General features: G+C 35.3%; 1 long non-coding RNA gene and 1 other non-coding gene across 2 annotated transcripts; both read right to left on the minus strand.

Annotated features, from left to right (window-relative positions):
• Nucleotides 1-271: 271 nt before the first annotated feature.
• On the minus strand, nucleotides 272-14,134 carry LOC138698256 (uncharacterized). Its single transcript, XR_011331797.1, has 2 exons — nucleotides 14,050-14,134; nucleotides 272-9,591 (listed from the first exon to the last, which is right to left on the minus strand). It is a non-coding gene; the product is annotated as an uncharacterized lncRNA (long non-coding RNA).
• A 4,583-nt stretch (nucleotides 14,135-18,717) lies between these two features.
• TRNAT-CGU (transfer RNA threonine (anticodon CGU)) lies at nucleotides 18,718-18,790 on the minus strand. Its single transcript has one exon. It is a non-coding gene; the product is annotated as a tRNA-Thr (tRNA).
• Nucleotides 18,791-20,247: the final 1,457 nt, after the last annotated feature.

Here is a 20,247-nt window from a genome sequence, read left to right on the forward strand (position 1 = left end):
GAAATAATGAAGGATTATGACGAGTTATATAAAGCATGTGTTCCAACAGAATGAAGATAAAACTATTGAAATGCAGGTTTCAAGCTATATTTGACAGCTATTTATTATGCCTTGCAGTTTTTGTTCGTAATTAGTTTTCTGTCTTTGTATTTTCCTTCAAAATATCTAAAAGTGCACGATTTGACATCGGAGCTTTCAACCTGATTTCTTTAATTTTTCTTTGTCTTAGTAATGAGTAGGTCTTTGTATTCCGAAATAAAAGTACATTAAGTTAACAAAATCATTTTACTTCAAATTCTCTGTTTATCTACTACAATTATCAAACAAATAATTATCAGAAATTAAAGAAGATTCTTAAAGACATTAATTTTTATAGTATTATATTCAAAAATATATTTGATCTCAGTGGTATTTAGTCGCAATTTTCTGCGTATACAAAATGATTCAGTCTTAGAATTAAGTACTTATACCTCTGAAAGCCAATTAGGCTATATCAACAAAGCTTCTCAACTTAAAATAAATAAATAAATAATTTCAAGGGAAACATTGTTCTGAGGCTGGGTATCGATCCCGGAACCCTTTGCTTAGCGCATGAATGCTCTACCGACTGAGCTACCCAGGAACTACACTCAACACCGTACCAATTTTTCCTTTTATATCCACACAACTTAAGTGGACTACAAGGTGCCAGAAACCCAACTTTGAGTGCACCCGGCCCCGGAACAATTATTCTCTTGAAATTATTCAAGCCTGCTTCACACAGAGCTTTACTTGAAAGCCAGATTTGCTTAAAATAAATGGCTTAATATTTGTCTAACTTCTGACATGAATTCAAAATATTTGTTTTAGAGAAGAGTAAAAGCTAACAGGAATTTAGATTAAGAAGTATCCTTAAAACACGACAAAAAGTGAACAGCTTAATAGTGTGAAAATAGACTATAGTATTTTTTATTTGTCCCTTGTAGTTGCAATTAGAGGTGAAATTGTGACTTATCTCATATATACGATTAGTTGTACAGTTGTATACAGTATATTGGAGTAATTGTAATAGAGTACAGTCTAAATACAGATTTATTAAATTCTATATAGTTATATCATATTCATATTTTAATGTACTAAAAAACCAGTATACGAATATATTATAAAATTCCTATAAATATTAGTACAACACACAGTTCAAAGAGATCCCACATCAGCCTGCTCTTGACAATGCTATGTGCCAAATTTTAAGACGTAAAAGATAATGGAAGGCAAGGAGTACAGCAGTTTTACTTCTCATTACCCATAATTAAATACACAAGTTACTGAAGGGGAGAAATATACCATTATAGGTCAAAGTAATTAATTTTTTTTTTTTTTTAAGAATACACTTTATCTTTCTTGTGGTGAAAGAACTTCTTATTCTTGGACTTTCCAAATAAAGTCTGAAATATGACTTTCAACATTATCCATTGTCACTTCACTGTCCCTTTAAACGTTTTGTTTCTTTACCCGTTTTCCAAACTTAAAAATTTAAATTTTTTTCTCCTATAATTCAAAATGTTTTTGAGACGTTTCAATGAAATTTTCCATACTTGTGTGATTTTCACATCTTAACAACATGAACTATAATGTTAATTATAGATCAGTTATTTGTACTTTACAAAATCATGTATAGTAGCTCATGTACCATAAAAATAATATACAGTAGTTCATGTACCATATATATATATATATATATATATATATATATATATATATATATGCAATAATACATTCTATAAAAATTGAAGAAAATAATATTTTTGGAAGAGTTAAAAGACTTATCAAAATACTTTAAAGTAAGAATAATTTAAAATTCATAAATTTGTGGAAAATATTAGGGAAATGCATAATGATTCCACAATTTTCATCCAAAATGTTTAAAATGAGTTAGGGCCCACTGTTAATTAAGACAGCTATTTGAAACATTTAAAGTGAATAATAAAGCAGAAGACATGTAGTGCAACTATGCTAATTTGATTCTGCTAGAACAGAAACATAATTAAATATGAACGACTTAAGTACACCTAATTTATACACTTGAAATTTAATTGTACCGCCCCTTTTTAAGACTGTACTGATAATATTAATTTTTGTCGAAATAAGAAAACAATTGAAAATTACTAATAATGGCTCTGTAAAATAATATTTATGTAATATTTTAATAAAGTTAATTTTGAATAGTATTGCTAGAAATTATTTTGGATGAAGCAGATCATTCTAAAAGTTACTCTGCTCTGTCTTTATCAGAAACTGAGAAAATATCCCAACATCTTTTCGTGGAAGCTCGTAAGGCACAAACACAATGTTATAGAATTAAGAAAATGTCTTCTATTTATAAATTACAATGTATGTACGTTATAAAAAAGTAATTTTCTTCAACCTCCTACCTCCCTTAATCTATAATTCATCTAAAACAATAGCTTACATAAAGCATGTCATTTATATATTATTACATAACCCATTCAGTATTCAGAATTGCAATTATATGCAAGATTAAATAGAAAAGAAGTTCTAAATGCTGTTATGTACATCTGTGATATATACATAGAATGAAGGCTTGCGTCCGGATTAATTCCCAAAACTCCATGAATGACGTCCGAGTTGATTCCCGATTTGATTTCTACCTATGTTTACCTCACATCCTAGTTGATTCTCTTTGGATGAATGATCCAGAAAAAAACATTGTCACATTAACATGTGTACGAGCAATATGGATGTTTTCTCGAAAATAAAAACCATATTTTTAGATGGGACGTTCAAATCCAGTCCGTCGCTTTTTTTTTAATCAGATTTTCGTAATGCATGGATCATGGAAAAATCATTACGTTCCCCTGGTTTTTTCTTTCTGCCGGGCAAAACTGTCGAAGTTTACAAAATGACTCTTCAAGTACTAAAAAATCATACAAGTCCTGATGATGTTTTAGTTGATTTTGAGAAAAGCATTCACTCAGCATTTCTCTCAGTTTGGCCAGAAACTATATTGAAAGGCTGCAGGTTCCATTTGGCGCAATGTTGGTAAAGGAAAATAAATGCTGCGGGCTTGTCAAATGAGTTTAAAAATAAGGAATCTGAGATAGGGAGACTATTAAAATGTGTATTTGATTTACCCGTACTTCCACCGGTTGAAGAAATAGCAGACTGTTTCACTTTTGATCTTATGGCTCGTAAACCCGTGAAAGCCGGATGATTTTTTTGATTACTTACTGGATACCTTAAAATTGCGAATTTCCACCTTTGATGTGGGCAGCAGTTAGTTCAAACACGGAACGCACTACAAATTGTTGTGAAGCGTTTCACAGTAAGTTGAATGCAGAATTATATTCACTTCATCCGAACATTTTTCACGTCATTGAGGTTCTAAAAGAAACCCAATGTAACATTTACGTGAAGCTTCGAAGTGATGAGAACTCCCAGAAAAGAAAAAAAAAACAAGAGAAAGAGCAGTATATTGAACAACAAATGATTAATTACAGTAGCGGAGCAATTAACCGTTTTGATTATTTAAAGCTTGTGTGTTGGAAGTTCTTCCCCAACATCAAGTAATTAGGCTATTTTTAATCGTTTAGTTAATTTTATTCAGAAATCTGTCACAATGGAGCAATTAGCCGCTTTGATTATGTGGCTCATTTTTAACCATACCTGTTTACAAGGAAACTGCGTGTAGTAGTTGATTCCTTGTAAATAGACAGTCCTAAGTCAGTAATAAATGGGAAGGAAAATGTGGGAATCAACTCGGATAAAATGTATAGAGGCTCAATTCAAGAGCTGGGAATCAACTCGGACATCACCCATACGGGCCAACTTCAATACCTGGGTATCAATTCGGACGTTTGGGAATCTATTCGGCTGCAGCGAGAATGAACAACATAAGTCAGAAAGAAACAAATTAAAATCTGTATCCAGTAAATCGAAATATTGAATATAGCTAAACAGAGTAACAAAAGCTTCGCTGTATTTTCATGTTCTATTGTCACAACAGACTGTTAATGTACACTGAAGCATATGGGAGTAGTGAGAACGGAATGAAGAACGAATATCTACAAGCTGTTACACGCTTCTTTTGTTTTGGAGCTCCCACCGATAGAAAGATTCAAGAAGGCGGTATAGCGAAGTTTTATTCACTCTGTATCAACACACAAAATTAAATTTATTCTCATTTCCAGTCTATCAGTAAACATTTTTCAATCATAAATAATTAAGCTTTAAATGAGTTCTCATAAATGAATTTGTAATGTAAATTTTTCTATCACGCCAGCTAAGTATTTTATGAAAATACGTAATAAAGTCTTATGTTATTATATTAGATAATATCCTATCTTGCGGGAAATTTAGAACAAAACACCAAATATCAGTTCAAAACTTTACTGATTTCATTGATCCTACCAACTGTAAAATTTATTATTAAATTTATTAAAATTATTTTAAGAACAATTTTATCATTCCGTCACGAAATTCTATTTTAATAATTGAATTTCTGGTAACTGTAAATACATCTAGAACAGGAACAAAGCAAAGCAACAAAATAATATAAGGAAACCGAAAAAAACTTCCACATGTTACTATTCGTTCTATATTACTTTATCCATAGTAACTAGAGGGCATAGATTTCCTTTTAAATTCTAATTTTAGTTATAAAAATGTAAACATCCCAAATATAACATCTGAAAGTAACAGCTGTACTAGGTTTCAAAGTTTCCTTTCTAAAATAGGTTTAAGATAATTCTATATGTTATCCTTAGTCTTAGCTTTTGTCGTCATGGGAAAATCAGTCCGGCTATATTCGCTATGGAGATTATGAGTAAGATTTTTTTTACACTGGTGGGCTACCAACCCTCGTATTGTTGATGATGATGATAATTCTATATGTATATCATATGTTTCTTCAAATAAAAATGCACCGTGTCCCGTTTAAAGGAATCGAGAAATAAGCCTAAGTGCTAATTTAAAGTATAAATAATGGTTTTATAACGTAACTTTTGTACAACTTGATGTAAAAACTCTCCGAGTTTCGGAGAATAGTCAGCGCAACTCGATGTGTGCGCCTCGAGCTACCCTGAAGACATCCAAAAAGGTACTCAACCTTCTGCCAAATGTTAAGTACATAACATTTGTGGAGCGATTAGCGCAATAATGCGTTGTCTCACTTTTTCCAAAGTGTCAACTGTAACACGTTGGTACACAACATTCGTCATAAAGCCCCAGAAAAAGGTCAATGGGCGTCAAGTCGGGTGACCTAAGTGGCCAAGCAAGGGTTTTCTTATTCCGATCAACCTATTGTGAAAGTTTGCATTCAAGAAGCCACCCACTGCTCCATAGTAATAGGGTGGAGCCCCATGCTGCTGAAAACCCGAACTTGGGGAAGTTGATCAACAACAAAATTTTCTGCACATGTCCAGATACTCATTCCCTTTGATTGTCGCCTCAGTGAAAGAGAATAGTCAAATGACGGAATGTTCTACTGAATGGAGCCAGGCTCCTTTCCACGATAAACATTAGTGCGCATGCGGATGAACATGCAACTGTTTTTAAACCATTGGTGCATAAACTTGGACAGTTTTTGCATCTTGTCAGATGTAAATCAAAACAATATCGTCACCTGATTTTAAATGGTGAGCATTTATTTCTCGATCCCTCTAAGCGGGACACAGTGTAGTGTGTATGCTAATATCGCAAACAAATTATTATTGACAATTTGTTCACAACATTTTAAGTCTGTATACCTCTCTTATTCGTTGTACCTTGCTATTATTATTTTTTTATTCTTAAAAATACACTCGAGAGAACAATGCAATTTTATTTAAAAATGAAGTTGAGATTAGTCTATAATAAAAAATATCGATTACTTTTCCTGAGTAAGGCTAGAGATTAAAAATATTCAGTGAACAAATAACGACAAGAAAATTGTTTTTTTACAAGAACTTTTAAGGGGAGAAGATATTTAAACATGGTGAAAAACCAGTAAGTTATAAAAAACAAATCCTTTAAATAATCTCTGATAAGTGAAAAATATATTACATAAAAGTTAATGTGCATTCATGACATTGTCGGCTCCTGTAACGCTATTTTTAAAGCTTTGGCGCACATAATTTTTAAATGACACTAAATTAATTACAATTTCCCGTAACTTGAATTTTTTAAAAGTATTTTTTATATAATTTGATATGTGGAAAATATATTATATAAAATTTAAGATGCATTTATAACCTTCTCATCAGCTATGACGCTATTTCTAAAGCTCTGCTCCACAGGGTTTTTAAAGTTTCATTGCAATTACCCGTAAGTTAACGTTGATTTTATGCTTTATTCCATACAAAATGTTATACGTAATATCTTCGGAATTATTAATACTACGTGCATGATATTTGGTACACACATTCCCTAGGGTATTAGGAAACTTTTTTTCTGGCATACAACTTCGTTTTGTTACATTTGGAAAATATGCCTCCATATTTCAACAAAAGTGCTTCCAAAATTAATTCTTGGTAATTCTTTATCTTAAAATTCTGAAAGGCAATATCAACATTGTGCTTCAAACTTTTCAAAGAACGTGCAGGAGTAGTGTCATAGAAATTTTGAATTTTTTAAGAATGGCTGAGATATATCCATATTAATGAATGATTATTGTATCCTGGCATTTTTATTATAAATTTTAGCTTCATATATTTTTTCAAACACAAATCTCGAATTTAAGTTGTTGCAGCAACGATATTTTTACATATAAAAATGAAAACTGTGCATCAATAAATGAGGAAAAAACAATTCGAATTTCAATATCTTCTCCCCTTAACTCAGCACGACACAGTATTCTTAAGATGTTATTCTTTAATTGTATACTTATTTAAAAGTATATGAAGTAGTAGAAACATTTATTATTAAAATAATTCAGCTTCATACTTCAAAATACAGACATATAAATCTGTCAAATACCACGTGCCTAGCCTCTTCACTGACTTTATTGCAGTGTTATTTTCTATAATACATTTCATAGCAAGCCTAGCCAACTTTCATCGAAGTGCACTGTTAACCGATTCACAAGAGCGTAAATGTGTAACGTCCAGGGGCGGGTTCAAATTCGATGTAGCCCAAATGAAATTTACAATATATAAATACTGCGCAGTAATAAACACATTTTCGCGGAGTACGTCCATATATCCTGCCGTCAGTACAGTATTTCTACATTAAAGTTCAAAGAAAAATGTCTGCCTCTTAATGAGCGCTGTAGTTATCCTCTGGTACAAAGATGAAACTTATCACGCGACCAGAGAAAATCTAATACAGAATCATTTATTTCACTGGCATATTTCAATAGCGTGGCCGGTTTTCGTGTAAATTCAATTAACGAACCACTAATTTCAAGCCACTGAACCATGCAACCAGATTGATTTTAGATGTAGTTGGATTACAGAAGAGAAAAGAATTTGAAACTATATTAGTTGAACCGTTAAAAGTGTTATAATTTAAACAGGTTATGTACCTTAGACAGACGGGTCCCCGAAACATACCCTGTTTAAATTATAACACTTTTAACGGTTCAGCTAATATATTTTCAAGTTTTAAATAAGCGTTAACATGAACAAGAAACAATAGAAAATAACTTTCTTGATTGCCCTCTTTTCGTCGTTACTTTCTGGACAGTCTCTCTTTTACCAATCACTTAATCGTAGCAATATTTATCAGCTGTCTTTCTTAACCCCATTTAAAGTTATTAAACATCTTCAGTTGTAACAACTGATTTTTTTTCCTAAAGAAAAAATACATTTAAAATGCACTGTTTTTTAATTTTCTTGTAACACTAGACTAGGGTTGCAATAACAAGAAATTGTAAAATTCACCACTACTTTAAAAGTCAATTCCGTAACGCTGGTACAAGTTCTCGTATACTAGTAACGTTGCAATTTGTCGGGAGCGAACAGCGTCTACTTGCGAAACTGGGCCTCGCAAGGTACAAAAATTGCAAGATAAGGTAGAATGCTAGAACTTCTCTGAAAGTGGATTTCTTGTTCTCGATCACCTTGCAAACACTGTAATCGCCTACAATAAATCACTGACTGACGATTTCGAATCGTTATGTTAAAAAAAGAGTATATTACATCGTTGACAATATGTCACTACACATCACTTGAGAATAAACAAGCTTCTTTCTTTCGCAAAGATGTATCTTTCGTATGCTAGTTATCGTTGATGACTTCCACGTTTGCATTTAATCTTGGTTAAAATATGCAAAAGGTTCACACTTTTCACACTTTTATAACTGTGATAAATATGTTTCTGTTCCATCACAAATGGACATTACATTTTTAGTCAGGCTTTTTTGACACAGACATAAGAATTCAGTCTGATATTTTTCTTCATCATCTACGAGTATAACCAACTCATCAAGGAGGCCAACCCCTAGTCTAACAATGATTAAAAAACTTAAGATGTAATTGAAGAAAAGACCCAAGCTTGAAGACATTATAACGACTTAAATGGTCGTTATCACAAATGACCTTTCATCATGGACACTTCATTACTTCAAAAATTTCTTTATAACTTACACAGACTTCTAAGAATTCAATCTGATAATTTCCTTAATCATCTATATCATCTTATCAAGGAGTCCCACTTCTAGTCTAACATTCATCAAAACTCTCACAAAACTGAGGATGTAAGTTTTGAAGGCAGATTATGACGAATTAAATGCTCGTTCATCAACAGGAAATAGACCTAATTATCAAGCAATTTAATTACGGTACCTTATTAATTTGCAGTGGCTTACAAAATTTAACCATGGCTAACACTGAATATCTCAAACTCCATCGGTAGTTCGCTGTTTTTGTCTACGCATTTTTTGGTAAAGTTGGTATGAAAAAGAGCAGAATTACGCCATACAGCATTCACATCCTCAAGATAACTGCGCGTCTTATGACAAGCAGATACACTTTCAGTCCCATCTGGAGTTTTAATCGTTATTTTGTATCTGTAACCAACAGACTTGTCCTTCGGCCCAACATAAAGAACACAGCTATGAAGTATGTTATCAGTTATTTTGGACAGCCAGAAAAATACCTCGTCCAAAGTAATTATTGTTTGATACCACGTCTTATTTGGCGCAAATTTGATGAGATGTGGAAAACGTTTTCCTTTTATCACAGTCTTGTGACCTGGTTCAGTATGTTTGCTATTAATATGATCTTTCATGTCAATGATGGGGCCTTCCCAAGTACATTCTTGTACGATACAGAAAGGACACTTGTACAGACGATAAGTACACGTCTCTTGATGGTGAGTGATAATGTCCAGTAGAAATGTTTCCTTACAACCGAACTCTCGGTACTTACATGAACAGCGAAGCTTTTGAGAAAAGTTCTCGGCTGTAATATTTCTCACATTAAGGAATGGTTGTCTGCATGAGGGACAGTTTTTCATTTTGGGTTTGCATCTAATGCAGATGTTGTGACCGTTTTCACACATAGTGATGGGCGGCGTCATGTACTCAAAACATACAGGACATTCGAGTTCCTTTAGTAGATCTTCCGAAAGGGTCACCATGTTGTGGAAAGAATGAGGCGTCAATTTGCACAGTACCTGTGGAAAAATAAAACAATTATTCGCCTAAAATTAGAATAAGAAGTGAAGTTTGTACCACAGTCTAGTATATACAGTTACGAAGCTTCAGTTGTGAGGGTGCTAGGAGCAATAGACTGTGCCGGTACTATTTCGCATTGTCTGTAATGAGGCGATATTAGCGATCCTAGTGGTTAGAACTATCTGTGCATGCATATTTACTACGTATTGAGCTTTGTGACTGCATATACTAGACTGTGTTTGTACTTTGTACAATAACCTGAAAAATAACTTCTAAATTTTTATAGTTTTCTCTAGAAAAAATTATCGAGTTTAGACATAAAAATCAGTTAAATATAACAAACTTCTTAAGGTCATATCATCTACGTATGCTACATCATGAAGATAACACATACTTTCTCATTATACGTTTTACATGATTCACAACAATTCGCACGTACCAATCAAATTTCGGCTTAAATTTCACAAGGCATACAAAAACGGAGAAACTGTATTTTTCGTGTCCCCGTAAAAGAACATAAACTCAGATGCTTTCACTGCACTCAAAATACGTATTAGAACATGACTGAAAGTCATCACCTCGCACCGAGTGAGACAGGGAAATGTTTTCGACGTGGATACATCTATTCTTTCGGTCCGTGGTATCGATGACAGTATAAAAACGACACGTGACACTCCGATACGCCGTGATCAACGGTTACATCTCAGAAACTATTTAACCTAGAGCTAAGTAACATATACAGGGACATCATTTTATTTTTACTTCAATTTTTATTGTACCTGAGTTTTTGAATGTACTTCACTCCCACCCTTTCTACTAATGAAATTCAACCGTCTTCCACACAGATCCAAGACCGCATATACAGTCATAGTAGCCTTACCGTCACAGTACGTTCCAAAAATATGTTCGCATTTTCCAATGACGAAAGAGCTTTCAATATTGTATCATTTTCGCAAAGGTACTGTCGTCCATTTGTCTACGTCGCATTCCGGTTTTCCCCACCAGCTTCTATTCGCCCCTCTGTAAAGGCTAGTGGCTGGGCTGTCTTAGCTCTTTTCTGAGAACATTAATTTCTGTTAGGAATTGGACATATACTTAATATTATACCCATACAACTGTTTAAAATAACTTAAATAAAAGGGCCTCGTTAAGTAATTAACTGTCACGTGATTTCCCTCCTTTTTACGATCCTGCGACATAATCACTTGGACGGACAGTAGATAGAATGTCTGAGTAATTTTATATTTTCGGATCGAGCAGAAGTGAAGATTGAATTTACAGTACGTAAGGTACTCTTTTACAGAGTAGGTACAGAATTATTTCAACATGAGTTACTAGTACGAAGGACGAAACTGGTAATTGGAATTACATACATTAATCGAAATGAACCGCCACTATTTTGAAAAAAAATGTGTTTAAATATCCATATTATGATTATTTTTCAATTTAACTTCATTCTCTATAGTGTACGCTAATGTACTGTAGACAGTATAATATACACTGCATAATGAATACGTCCGTATGGACAGCTCAGTTCGTGAGTAAAAACACTCATTGTTAATACTGTACTGCATTCTGATTAAACAAAAACCTAATGAAAATGATCAAACTCAAAAGCGTGATATTTCCTAGTTTACATAAATGGATGAACTACTTTTCTTCCCTCCTATACCTAGTAAAGTGATTTGTTTGTATATTACGCCATCGAACTCCAGTCATGAAAGGGGTTAGCAACCGTTGATTCAAAGGTATAGGCAGGTTAATATCAGAAATGTTAGTAAAAATAAAATGATGTCCCTGTACTATCGTATAGAGGACATAATTATTGTGCACTAAATGACATAATCACATTCGATGATGACGTCATCACAGCGTAGCGAGGGAAAACAAAATGTCACCGATTGCAGCGCCGTTTTCAGTATCAGCTGCAACTTTACACTGAGTGAACGTATTTAAATGATCGAAGTGTCATTTGAAAGGGAATGAAGACTTATTTAAGGAATAATAGACTGCTGTGCAGTGCCTTTGAAAACAAGCGAATGGTACGCGCGTAAATTGGTATTTGGTTACAGAATTTCAAAATGTTGATCAAAGATTGCCACTCAAAAAGTCAAGATATAATGTTAAATTATGCTCTTAGAGGAAGAAGAATTATTGGAAGACCGAGAACACAATGGAGAAATCACTGGTCCGTTGAATTTTCTCGAGTGCAGTTGAGAGTCGAAAGAAGCCATGGAACTGCACAGTGTAAGAGCTAGGATCCCTTTTCTTCCAAGGACTGCGGTGTTCCACTCGTCCAATTCGATGTGCACTTTTAACATCTTCGGTGATCCTAACCTGCTGCTGCCCTGTCATGCTTCTACCCCCCTAAAACGGTAGCTATTAGTTACGTACATTTTCGCCTTTCCCCTTTAAAATTCTCTAAAGTTCCTTCAATGGAACGGCGGAATTCGGAGTGAGACTAGGGTGACCAGACGTCCTCTTCTGTCCGGACATGTCCTCCTTTTTAGGCCTTTGTCCGGGATCCGGGTAGATTTTTTAAAAATCAAGAAATGTCCTTCTTTTCGTAATTTGTATGCCTGGTATTTTGAAATTATCTGATTTGACGCCTTTTTCTAGTAATTTGTCTGTAGGTGGCAGCAGTATCGACGAAATATATTCTCTGCCAACGATCATAACATAACTCTCCTTAACCCTACTTGTTATGGTCGTTGCTTTCATATATATAGGTAACTGTAAAATAATTTTATATCATTAAATTTTATCATAAGTGTATTGTAATAGAATAGATATTGACATAATTTGAAGTATAATATAGGCCTAAGCCTAAATCTAAATATATATTTTCTGTCCTCTTTAATATTATAGTTCCCTTGACTTTAATATTTTAACTATAAAATAATAATAATAATAATAATAATAATAATAATAATAATATATTATTATTATTAAGTTTTATCATAATTATTTCGTAATAAAATAGATATTAACATACTTTTGAGTATGAAATAAGTCTAAATATATACTGTAAATATTTTGTAATAAAATAGATATTGACATAATTTGAAGTATAATATAGGCCTAAGCCTAAATCTAAAGACACATTTTCTGTCCTCTTTGTTGGAACAATGTCCTCGTTTTTTAAGCTTTGTGTCCTTTTTTTTATCGATGTAAAACTGGCCACCCTAAGTGAGACAGGTGACTAACAGGTCTGGAACTCACACAATCAATTTTTCCCAGCCCAAAATTCCCTTCAAGAACGCGTTTTCGCGAAGCTTTTAAATGTTTCTCCTGCCATTTTCCCATTGCCAATGATACTGGATTTTCCCGCCTTTAAATGACTCTTTTCTGTATATTATAATTGTTATTAATGTTATTATATTTTTCGTTAGAGTTTTTTACTATCTTGTATTTTCAAATAAACTATGCTCCCTCCTATGCTTGGCAAATTCGGATAATCCATGGGTACTATTTACAGTAGTCAAAAGAAGAAGCTACAGTATTCATACATGTAAAGATGTAAAACACAATAATGGAATATTTACTTTTAAATCTATGTAACCAGTCAGAACTAACACTGAAATCTTCTACTTCACCGTCTAACATCACTACTAATAATTTAGCACTTTGTTGAATAAGGACATCCTTTTTGCATGTTGTTGGGTATAACTAGGGAAATACGGCTTTTTAAACTTTATTTTTCAAGCTGAATTGCTTTCATATTTCTGCAGTTTGATATTTCAGAAGAATTCCTTAGAAGTTTTCATTTTAATATTACACAAAAGATACCAAATTCAAAATCTGCTACGATGTTTCGTAATATCGCGCCATTTCCTACTCATCTCAAAGCTTTCAGATTTTGTTTGACGGTTATAAATTTATATTCACGTTTATGTTTTGTAGACATCGTAAATAAAAATAAATAAAAATTAAATAATTTTAACACAATATGCACTAACAACTTTTTAACACCTACAGCATCACAGATGTGAATAAACTCGGAATCAGTTGTCATCTCTCATTCAGCCGTAACTGATTCCACAATTCTTGGGGTAGGACATAGATGTAACAAAAACTACGTAAACAATTAACAAGTCAGCTGAGGGTGTAGAAAACAGATTGTTCTACCTACTGCATTCCTTAAAGAGGATTCACTCTGAGAACAAGACAGTTGCTGTCTTACTGGCGTGCATGGACAGACTTTCGGAACGTTATGTATTTTTACTGTAGCGTTTCTGTTAAGTCGGGTTTCTGTTAAGCGAAATTCGTTTAAGTGGGTTTTTTTTCTGTATGCCTAATCCCTAACCTACCCGACAAACATTTGACAAAAGTTTTCAAACAATCTGTATATTAAAAAGAATATGTGTTTATTAATTTAACAATATCGGAATGTCAACACCACTGTGCAGAGTTATAATATTAGTAAAAGAGTAGTATTCCATCGTAGAAGAGCTTACCTGAAACCTAATAATTTGTAATATTACAATGATTGCAACACATGACGCAATAGCAAGACTGAAACAAATTTCGCTCCACCTTCTAACAGAGTAGACCTGCAACTAACAGCAAGTGTGCCCACCCTGGGGAAGTCCCTATTCGTGGTAGCTAGGCAACATACGGTTTTCTACGTCATTCTGCTCGAATAACACGCAGATCAATTGGATTGCGTGAGTGTGCTGACGTGTTCAGGGTAAGGTAGGTTCGGGGTTAACTGTCTCAGGAAGGATTCACATCGTCATACTCCGTATGTAAAATAGATGAAGTGACTCATCGTTGTGAGGGTTAAAAAATGTAACTTGCGTTATTGGTTTACATGTCCACAAGTGCCGTTCGGTAATGCATATCTCATATTTTAGGTTAGAAATGGACAAAATTTCTGTAATGATGTGATAGTAACTTACCAAGTCGTTGAAATATGAATAATATGACAGGTTCATCATATGGCGCAGAAGTAAAACAGTAAAAGAATCTGAGATTGAATACAGAGTGCTCGTTTAATTTCTTTACCTTTAAGCGGCATTTCCTCCCCTGGTTAAGTTACTGTCTGAGCGCCAGCTCTGAAACCGCTGCAGGAATGCGGCGTGGAACCGATAAAGAGGATGATGACGTAAGACTGTACTATATAATAATAATAATAATAATAATAATAATAATAATATAATAATAATAATCCGTAGCGCTACAGCCCGTGAAATGCCTAAACGACCAGCCGGCTGCTGGCCTCACGCCCACATGCCGAAGCAGAGGTGGACGATCATCCAACTAGAATGGAAGTATCGTGTGGTTAGCACGATGATCCCTTCGGCCGTTATAGCCGGCTTTCGCAACCGGATTTCGCTATTTATCGTAGCTCCCCAAGTGCATCAAGATGCTGGGTGGGCACCGGTCCTATACACTGGCCGAAATTTCATGAGAAAATTTCTTCTCCCATGAGGACTCGAACCAGCGCACATTCGTAACCCGAGTCCTAGGCAGGATGTCTTAGACCACGACGCCACGGCGCGGGACAGGACTGTACTATACTAGGCTAAAAATATACACCGCGAGAGGAATGCGGCGTGGAAGCGAAAAGCGGGTAATGGCAAGACTCAAGACCTATTTTATACTACGGAAGGAACACCCACACACATTTCCTAGCTGGCCGTGCCGAGTCACGTCTCCTCGCTCCCACTTCCTCATACATACCTCACAGTTTTATAGCTGGAGCTTAGACAGTACCAGCTCGATTCAGAGATTTTGGCCTCTGCAAAAAGCAGGTAGACAGACTAAAGCTCGATTCACATTATACGTCACATCACCGTCACGGACCATCACCGTCCAATGCATACTCATTCACATTTAACGGCAAGTGACCGTCAGTTTGCCGCCATCAAGACTATAGGAACTGTGCTCTCGAACAATGCCGATATTTAGCAAACAAAAACTTGCGATGATTGCTGTCTTGTTGGACGAAGAAGAGGCCATAAGAAGAAAACGAAACAGAATATGGATGAAAGAAATGCTCAGAAAGAGGAAGAATATAGGTGAATATCATACACTATACCGACAGTTGGAGGATGATGAAAGTTGCTTCTATAAGTATTTTAGAATGTCAAAATATCAGTTTTATATTTTGCTTCAAAAAATAGAAATACAAATACAAAAACAAAATACAACATTTAGAGAAGCAATTTCAGCAAAAGAAAAGTTGATGGTTTGTTTAAGATAAGTCCTTCTAGATTGTAGTCTAAACAATGAAATGGAAAAGTAATTATCTCAATTAGAACAAATTATTGTTTGTCATTCCTTGCATAAAATCACTCACAGGAAAACGTTAATTATTCCACAGGGGAAAATTGTTAATAGTAGGTTTGAACTGATGATATTCCTGACACGTGTGATGGTGTAGGCGACGGTGTTTGCATAGTTGTCAGATCATGTGACGTAGTTGAGGTCGTCCGATAAGAAACCCAATCTGTTTGCAGCTGATTGTGCTGCAGCACGGGATGCTGATAGTGAGCTGGTGGTGCTGAAGAAATCGAAGGCTGCTCGTTGCTTTGGGACTGGAACATCCTTTCTTGAATTTCTTCGTATTCAAGATTAGAAATTATATTGAAAATTTTTTATTTTTCCAGATTTTGTCTTAATGGTGAAAATTGTTTCACTGTGGCAGCTATGCCGTTGAAAAATGCATCTATTGGGTCCGCACTGCAGGTAGACGTCAATTGCTTTTATTTTTCATTGTTTTCTAATAAATATTTCATAACGAGAGATGACGCTGTTTCCTTCTCCTGCACCTTTTTCTTTGGACGCCTTTGTGACCCTGTAACTAGAGGATCAGTGTTCTTGCTTCTGGCAGTACTGATTTTCTTAAGTCCTGTGGATGTGAAGCAGCAATTTCTGCAGTCTCTTCATTTGTATCATTGTTCAAACTTTCTTCTTCTCCTTGATTGTTCGAATCGTCACTGCCTTGAGGTTCAACGTTTCCTATAGTTTCTCTTTCTTTAATAAACGGGATCAGAAATAACATATAATCTTCATATTTCCAATTTTTTCGGTGTTGGTTGCCTGTCCGCTCTTAGTCTTCCTCTTTTTTAATGCCTTTCTAAACTGATCCCTTAATGAAACCCACCTCACTTTGCATTCTGGACCTGAAAAGATTGAATCGGCCTCATTCATCACGGAAATCATATTCATAACAAATCAGTAATACATATAGTCACCATCCAGTTCACAACAATAGAACAGACCTTCGGATTTCAATCAAAAGATACTAGCAATATAACCAAAGACGTTAAAGCGAGTATAAATAACAGGGAGGAAGAAGAAAGCATAAACAATTCACGCTATCAAACCGTCCACGTCACATCAAAACATTCTCCTCGAGAATCCCAGACGGTCCGTGCCGTTGATGGGCTGTGACGTTGCCTGTATATGTGAACGCTACCATACAAAACGCATTGTACAATGTTTTGATGCAACGCTGCTGGTCCGTGATGTGACGGTGATGTGACGTATAATGTGAATCGAGCTTAAGAGCGAGTTACTCATCACTACTGGGGCTGGTTCACACAGGTCAGGCCGCGCAGTCATAACACCTATAAGGCCCATTCACAATGAAAATTAAACATAACCGTAACAGAAACACAGAAGTCTGCGCCCAGGCTGCCAAATGGGATCATTCACAATAATTAACATAAACACTGACATTAACATTGCCGTTAGACGTTAACATGAAAGTTTCCAAACTCCAAACTTTCATGCTTATATCTACGTGATTTGCAAACAGTACACAATTGTGGAGCGCTGAAGTAGGCCTGTATGATAGAATATGAAGAAATGACGTTGTTATGTTTCCATGGTTACCAAGTATCTTTGCGGTTATGTTTATGTTGCCAACTTGCCATCGTGAATGTTCTTGATCGTGATTTGCAAACAGTACACAATTGTGGAGCGCTGAAGTAGGCCTGTATGATAGAATATGAAGAAATGACGTTGTTATGTTTCCATGGTTACCAAGTATCTTTGCGGTTATGTTTATGGTGCCAACTTGCCATCGTGAATGTTCTTGATTTTACCGTAACGTTTACATTTTTAAGTTAACACTTACCGTACGTTATGTTTAATTTTCATTGTGAATGAGCCTTAAACACTTCCTTCTTATCATGTCACGGTACACTCCGTCTTAAAACATAATATTTTTCCACACGTCCCGTTACTAACCACTACGTCTGTTGACTAAACAATGTCATGATGGCTTACATTTTCTTGATATGATTGTCCCTCAACTTCAAGCATAGATATTATTTTCTTTCTTCCTCTTTCCTTTTCCCTGCCTATGCATATGTGTGATTAAGTTTCTTTCTTATGACGCAACACACAGCTCGCTCACTAGACAAACAACCAAGGACAGGGGCCATTAACGCTGAATCGAGCTGTACGTGTATTATGTTTTGTTTATTGTGACTCATGCTGTAGGTATACGTTGACTAACATCCCTGATCAGTGATCACATATATAACAGATTGGCCATCTCCATGTTAAAATCGGTATCGTGTGAAAAAGAACATCACCAGGATTGCCACCATCGATTGAGAACAACCGCTAGATTTAAGTACAGTTGCTCCATGCAATTCAAATGAGAGTTATAACTTCTTACGCAGCAACTAGATGGCAGCATAGTAAAATTTATCAAAGTTGTTGCCGTCAAAGTCTATAAGGCTGAGCAATCTGTTATAGCCTATAATGTCATCTGGGCTAACATAAAGGCTAAGATAACACAGTACAAATACAAGGTAATTATTGGACTCGCCCACTTTGTATGTTGTTGTTGTTGTTTAGTTAACTGTCCAAAGACAGGTCTGAAACTCACAAGTGATAACAATTTGGCAGCAGTTATGAGGCAACTAGGCCAGGAGATAGTGAGGCAGGGTGGGCAGTTCCTTTCCTCATCCATTGCATGCATCGCCGATTAGGTACATATTACACTAATCAGATTTCAGATGTATACAAACAATTTTCTTCCTCTGACATAGTCTATCGTCAAGTGAGCTGTACTGCCTGATAATATATGTACATATCAGCCAGAACTTCAATCAGAGGTTACGTCTGTATGATAGGGATAATGGTTATTAGAGAAAAATTCGCTCCGGCGCCGGGGATCGAACCCGGGCCCTTAGTTCTACGTACCAAGTGCTCTAACCACTGAGCTACGCCGAAGTTCAATCCACAGCATCGGATCGAATCCCTCTCCTGTAGTGTTTTTCCCTTTGTGGCCTGACTGCAAGTTCGACATATGTTGATATATATTAAGCCAACTGCCATTATACAAGCAGCGTACTCAATTGAGTGACTTGGTGGCCGGGATTCCACAGTATTATGCAATGTTGAACTTCAAGCACAATATTGGCTTTTTGTAAGTTTCATTATCGACTGTTCTGTGTGATGACGCGACATGCAATTCGAACTAAACTTCGTCAGAAAATATGATAGATTCAGGATTCAGTCTGCCAGAAGCAACACTCTCCAATATCCTGTTACAGAATCGAACTCTAATCATGGAATCCCGCGGTTACAATTCATAATCTACAGAAATTGTATAAGTTTTAATTTAAGTAATCTAGTGGCATTTCGTGCTGAGGACTTTGAAACGCCTGTTTCCTTTTTTTTTAAGAGTGTTAAGTCGTTCACCTATTTTATCTAACTTTTCTTCCGTAAGAACACGTGTTTCGGAACACGTTTCTTGTTATTAAGAAATCCTGTGTCTCTTAACTTTTTAACAAGTTGGGAAACAGTTTCTCTACCCGGAACAGGATTAGCACGATACTTTTTTGCGAATCGTCTTACCACTTCTCTGCAAGAATATTTGTTTTCATATACTACGTATCGTACATAAAAGCTCGTTCTTCAAGATTATATTTATATAATGCACAAGTAACGAAGAACAATAAATTAGCACACAATTTACAAAGTACAAAAGCACCGAATAACACACGAACTCATAACCACTCGGCGATAAAGCTTCCCTCAAACTAAGACATCATATCTTGGGATAGTGTTACAAAATAAGGTTAGTTCGAGTCTTCATGGAGGAAGGAATTTTCTCACAAAATTTCGTCCAGTGTATGGGACCGGTGCCTACCTAGCAGCGTGATGGATTTGGAGAACTATAGTGAATAGCGAAATCCGGATTTGCAAGCCAACTATTATGATTGGAGAGACCATAATCCTAATCACATGTTACCCTGTACTGATTGGATAATTGTTCACATATGGACGTGAGATAAGCAGTCAGGTGGTAAGACTTGGCCCTAAATGAGCTCAGGCTTAATGGATGTTTGGTTTTGTTGTAATACTAATATAAATATAGACCTACTAAAATAGGTCTAATTAGTGAACTGTGTTATTATCAGAGATCTATGTAATGAAGGGAGAAAGAAACTGATCACCTTAACTCATTATCTCCTGGCTTTGTTGCTTCACTAGTGATGCCTTATTAGCAGGCAGCGCATTTTCGTTCCCAAACAAGTTAGAGAAGTTATCGGTTAGTACATCCTGCAGGTTCAGTGTTTCTAAATGTTTACGTTTACGTCAGGAAGCTATGAAGTGTATAGTTCTGTACATAATAATAATAATGAAACATGACAAGTGTAAGTGGGATTGTTACTAAATTATGG

The sequence above is a fragment of the Periplaneta americana genome, chromosome 4, assembly GCF_040183065.1.
Source record: "Periplaneta americana isolate PAMFEO1 chromosome 4, P.americana_PAMFEO1_priV1, whole genome shotgun sequence".
In the NCBI taxonomy this organism is placed as follows: Eukaryota; Metazoa; Arthropoda; class Insecta; order Blattodea; family Blattidae; genus Periplaneta; species Periplaneta americana.